Here is a 6,027-nt window from a genome sequence, read left to right as displayed (position 1 = left end):
CTGAATTAAGAAAACATAGGGAGGAATCCCCAGGGACATAAACATTCAAAGAACTCATGAAGATGCCCCATGAGACAGAGTCAGCTTTAATCCTGTGCTGAAAAGCAAAAGTACGATGCTACTTGGCAAAGTTAGAACTGCTTTATCCTTTTACTTCTCTCTTCCATATCTTTTTTCATCCTGGTTGGGGCAGAAACAGTAACTAATAAATGGGGGAGAAGAAGGGATGCAGAGAGAGTTGAAGTCAATCACACTCTTGTTGCCAGAGGCAGGTGGCTATTAACCAGGACTTAGTATGATGAGTGCAGAGAAGTTCCACCTTTCAGTGAGTTCTAAAGCCTTTGAAAGTAGCTTGTACCAGACTTTCTGATTTCCTAATATGGATTATGATTGGAAACTTAGGGGGGCTTTAAGATTGTCCTTTGCCCAGAAATGGGTAGGCAATGAAATCATGATTTCAGACCTTATGTGTTTCATAAGCAGGAGAAAAGTACCCCACGAAATAAATTTGGAAGGGTCATTTTTTAAAATTTTTTTATTTTTTTGAGATGGAGTTTCACTCTTGTTACCCAGGCTGGAGTGCAATGGCGCGATCTTGGCTCACCGCAACCTCCGCCTCCTGGGTTCAGGCGATTCTCCTGCCTCAGCCTCCTGAGTAGCTGGGATTACAGGCATGCGCCACCATGCCCAGCTAATTTTTTTGTATTTTTAGTAGAGACGGGGTTTCACCATGTTGACCAGGATGGTCTCAATCTCCTAATCTCGTGATCCACCCGCCTCGGCCTCCCAAAGTGCTGGGATTACAGGCTTGAGCCACAGCGCCCGGCCGGGTCATTTTTTTTTTTTTTGACCAGGGAAAGCGCGACCACAGTCCCCTGCTACCACAAATTATGCAGTCGAGTTTCCCACATTTGGGGAAATCGCAGAGGCCAGCACATCCGGAGTGCAATGGATAAGCCTCGCCCTGGGAAAACCACCTTCATGATCATGGTATCTCCCCTGCCAGGTGGAAGGGTCATTTTTTTTTTTTTTTTTTTTTTTTTTGAGACGGAGTTTCGCTCTTGTTACCCAGGCTGGAGTGCAATGGCGCGATCTCGGCTCACCGCAACCTCCGCCTCCTGGGCTCAGGCAATTCTCCTGCCTCAGCCTCCTGAGTAGCTGGGATTACAGGCTCGTGCCACCATGCCCAGTTAATTTTTTGTATCTTTAGTAGAGACGGGGTTTCACCATGTTGACCAGGATGGTCTCGATCTCTCGACCTCGTGATCCACCCGCCTCAGCCTCCCAAAGTGCTGGGATTACAGGCTTGAGCCACCGCGCCCGGCTGGAAGGGTCATTTTTAAGTAAACACAAAGTTGCCTAGGATTACTTCCCATAAGTCATGCAATCAACAAGTTACATTTTATCCTCATTTCTCGACTCCTCAAATCCCTCTTCATTCAATCATACCGAGTTTCTTAAATTTCCTCAAACCAAGCCCACTGTTTGGTTACTCCATGCTTTCGCACGTGCTGATCTGCCTGCCTGTAGCATCCTCCTGCTTTCTTCCTCTTCTATCTGGCTGATTCCTGTATAATCTTTCAATGCATTGTCTCTTCAACATCACCTTCTCTGAGAACTATTCTTTTAACCTCTTCCTTCCCACCCATATTTAGATGCGTGCTCCTACATAACAAATCTTACCACACAATTGTTGATTTTACGTGTGCTCCCCACTGCTCTGTGATATCCTTGAGAGCCTGAAATGGGCCTTATGATGTTCTCGGTGTTTACTACAATGCCTACCACACAGTAGGCATTCAATAAATAACTATCAGTGGTTGGGGGTGGGGGTTGGCAGGGAACAGATTAGGAGCCAATTCTTAGGATTCTCCTGGGAAAGTCCTACATTTCTGGAGCAGAATAAAAGGCTTCTGGAAGGTGTGAAGCAGCCCATGAGTCAGAAGAAACATCACTGGGCTTGCAGAGAGCAGCAGAAGGTGGAGCTACTCATAGACCATGTGAACATGGCACACTCAGGAGTGCCATCTTTGAATCCCACAGGATTGTAAGGAGATCAGAGATTTTTCTGAGGTTCTCTAGAAGTTGGGTGACAGGTGGAAAGAGCTAGTGCTTTGTAGCCATTGTCAAAATTTTTGTCGACTTGAACCTGAGTGCATATGAGATGAATAATTGATACCAAAAGGATAAAGAAAATTTAAATAAATGTGTCAGGTACCATGCTTAGCACACTACTTGACTTAGGAAAGAACTCTAAGAGTCCTAAAGAAGCGACAAGCATCTCAATAGAAATTTAATATAAAGAAATCTATTAACCTAGAACATGAGAAAGCAGACAAAGAAAAATGTGAAAATACACACACACACACACACACGGTTTGTTTCAGCATTTCACCACTGCATCTTATGAGTAAGTACCACTTTCTTGACTCTTCTCCTCTGTGAATGACTCTGTTCATAATGTTTATAACAAAATGTAGCAATAATAAAATATAATGAAAGACAAATGGATATATTTTTTAAAGTAATGGTACAAAAGAGTGTTTATGCTGCATGGTGGGAAATTTTTCATATTAAAAAGGGCCAAATTTATCCACATAAAACATGATCTTGATCACTGCATTTTCTGTGGAGTAAAAGCTATTTAAAGTATATTTCCTTCCCTTAGCTCTTTCAGACTTCACCTCATATCTTTGTTGGACACTGGATATTAATGATCAGCTGATTGTTGGTCTCACTGGAAGGTGAGCCACTTCCTCCTGCGGAAAACCTAGCTCCTGGGAAGCTCACTGTGCTGTATTTTTTAGGAAAAATCTTAGAGTCTTCATTTGGGGCCTGAGCATGAGACAGTGAATAGTGTATTTGGGATCTGAAAGACCAGGAGCAGCGACCCTTGAGGGAAATTTTGTTTCTTTCTATGGTAATGGAATAGAGTCACAGAGCTGGACCTTCGTGTTCTTTTCTGGGCCTTCCTTTCTTAGATTGATGCCTAGTGAGGAGGAATTATTATTTGTTTGTTTCCACACCACCAATTTCTCCCATTTCTACTCCCCCTTCTTCAGCTGACTCCTGGAAGCTGAGACATTTATTAGGTTGGGTTTTTTTTGTTTTGTTTGTTTGTTTGTTTGTTTTTTGCTTATATCGATGGTGGAGGAAGTTAGAACATACTTGCTACATACATAAGCTTTATAACAAACCTCATCATCATCACCAATTTCATCTTCATAAAAAATAGAAACATTCTAATAGTCTTTCTTACTGAACATTTGCTGTGTCCCAGTACTGCCAGAAGAATTTTATATAAATCTCATTTAATACTCACCACAACTTCATGAAATAGATAACCCACCTTCCTTCCTTCCTTCCTTCCTTTTCTCTTTTCTTTTCCTTCATCAGCTTCTATATCAAGAATACTGTGATACTGTTTTCAGTTTTCACACAAGGAAGCTGGGATATGGGAGGCCGGCGTGACTTGTGCAAGGTCTCAGAGTGTGGAAGAGGCGGGGTGAGACCAAAGCCCATGTTCCTTATCCCTGTGTTGACATTCACACTCAGCACCAGGCACCTTTCATTGTTGATGGTTTTGTAGTTTGAGAACTTTTAGTGATAGCATTTTTAACCCGAGACCTAATTTCTTGGTCATCCAGAAGCAAATAGGTGTCCTACAAACTGATGTAAGGTTCTTCTAAGTAAGGTATAATTATGATGGCAAATCTGTTTTTTTGTTTTTAAGTAAGCCATTCTTTAAAAATGAGCCATTCTTGCCCTACCCCCAAGTGACTTGTGGAGAGATGATTCTGTGTAATTTTAATTCTACATTTTCTGTTCCTCAGAGTTGTTTTTTAGAAAAGTATTTATTTGGAAGCACTACATTGAAAGGGGAAAAGTCAATGTGCTTTTAAAGGTAGATTGTCCAGATTGATTTTTAAATTTTATTCTACGTCTATTTTTGAACATCATTTAGTAACAAAATATTAGTTGTATCCTTGATAACAGAGAATAAATTATAAGTCCTATACTTTCTGAAATAGATGTCACTGATAAAAATTCAATTTGAGCCCATTTATAAGAACATTATATATAAATATATATATATATTTAACAAAAGTATACAATACTTATATACTGAAAACAATAAAATATTGTTGAGTCAAAATAAAAAGACCTAAATCAATAGAGGGATATGTTACATTTATGGATTAGAAGATTCAATATTGTAAATATGCCAATTAATCCATAACAGAGGTAAAAAATCTATGACCCATGGACAAAATGCAGCCCACTGCTTGCTTTTGTAAATAAAGTTTTATTGGAACACAATCATACCCTAAAACATGATCTTGTTCACTGCTTTTTCTGTGGACTAAAAGCTATTTAAAATGTATTTCCTTCCCTTCACTCACATATTACCTATGGCTGCTTGTGCTCTCAAAACCTAAAATATTTACTATCTGACTCTTAAATGAAAAAGTTTGTGAACTCCAGATCTATGCATTAACATAATTTCAGTCAAAATCCTTAGGACTTGTTTGTGTGTAGAACTGACAAGCTGATTCTAAATTGCACAGAAATTTAAAGAACCTAGAATAGTTGACAGTCTTGAAAGAGAACATTCTTGGAGAATTAATACTGACATTCTAAAAGTGAAGTTGGGCTGCTTAGGGCCCTGTCATCCAGGGTGTTTTTCTCAGCTTTGTTTCTCCTCCTTCAGTCTCCTAACCTTTGAGAAAGTCCCACCTCAGAAGACTCATTTCCTTCCTGAGTTTGTACGAGGAGAGGAGACAGATCGTCACTGCACAGCTCCTGTGACATAATTCAGTTCTGATGAAGGGCTGCAGACAGGTGAAGGTGAAAGAGAGCAACCGGCCTTACTAAAACTTGGTGCCTTCTAAGGAAGTTGGTACAGATGAGTGCTCTGGGCAAAGCATTCATCTGGGATGAGTGGGATGATTTGTGGGTCAACCCTGACTACAGTGCCCTCTCACTTTGGGGTTCTTCCACTTGGACCTCCTCTGCTACAACCATTTATAACCCCTTTGCTTCTGTGTTCTCTCTATAGCTCAACTGCGGGCAAAATCAAAACCCCCTTCTTTTCCTTGTTCCTCTTACCTCCTGTATCACCCAAGATCCGATACCCAGTTAAGTCCTCTGGCCTCAAGCAAAGCAGTTAATTGATGAACTTTCTTATTATGTATTTCAGAAGAGGCAAAAGCGCCTCCTCTGAAAGCTATGGAAAACCGAAATTAGCATAATCAAGGAAAATATAAAACGCTGACTGCCTGATTTATAAAACCCAGCTTTTTTACATCTGATTTTGCCAAAATTATTGAAAAGATACTCAATCTCTGTTTGACTCATATTTTTTCTCCGATCTGAGTCATTTCCAGGTAGTTTCCCAATTCTTAGAAACAGGTGTAGCTCTTCTCGAACGTTTCTCAGTATTTTGCCCCGGGAGAGGACTGACTCTCTCTGCCTTAAAAACTAAACTTTTTCATGACTCAAACTCCCAGATATCCTAGGATCTGCTCTTACTTTAAGGTCTGTTTGGAGCAATAAGCCTAGTGCATAGATGACTTCAAGTGCAATAATGGTTGACATCTTCCATTCCCAGTCATTACCTAGCTTTGTCAGTATGACACAGCAGCTACAGTGAAATGGTTCTGAAACCAGTCCTGCTGGGTTCAAGTCCTAGCTCCACCTTGGCTAGCTCTACAACTTTGGGCAAGTTACTTAACCTCTCCCTGTCTCAGTCTCTTCATCAGTAAAATGAGGATAATAATAGTGCTTACTTTGTAAAATCCTACCTTGCAAGGTTATGATGAGTATCCATTGGGAAGATAAACAAAATAGAATTAGGAATCAAGACTTATTTGTCACTTAAAAATATCATTAATTCTTTTTAAGCCTAGTTTATCAGTTCCGCCCACTTTGGAGTTAACACTGAATAGGTGAGAAGGCAGGTCACTTCTGATAATACCCAGCCGTGTAGGGAGAGGGGCATATCCCCAGAAGAAGTGGAGAATAATC

At 40.4% G+C, this 6,027-nt stretch overlaps 1 non-coding gene across 1 annotated transcript; it reads right to left on the bottom strand.

Moving 5' to 3' along the window:
- Window positions 1-850: 850 nt before the first annotated feature.
- On the bottom strand, window positions 851-1,016 carry LOC120365941 (U1 spliceosomal RNA). The gene has a single exon (XR_005580759.1). It is a non-coding gene; the product is annotated as a U1 spliceosomal RNA (small nuclear RNA).
- Between the last annotated feature and the right edge of the window lie 5,011 nt (window positions 1,017-6,027).

Source organism: Saimiri boliviensis, chromosome 1 (genome assembly GCF_048565385.1).
Source record: "Saimiri boliviensis isolate mSaiBol1 chromosome 1, mSaiBol1.pri, whole genome shotgun sequence".
NCBI classification, from domain to species: domain Eukaryota; kingdom Metazoa; phylum Chordata; class Mammalia; order Primates; family Cebidae; genus Saimiri; species Saimiri boliviensis.
The sequence above is the reverse complement of the archived record's forward strand: the minus strand, read 5'-3'. Positions and strand labels throughout refer to the sequence as shown.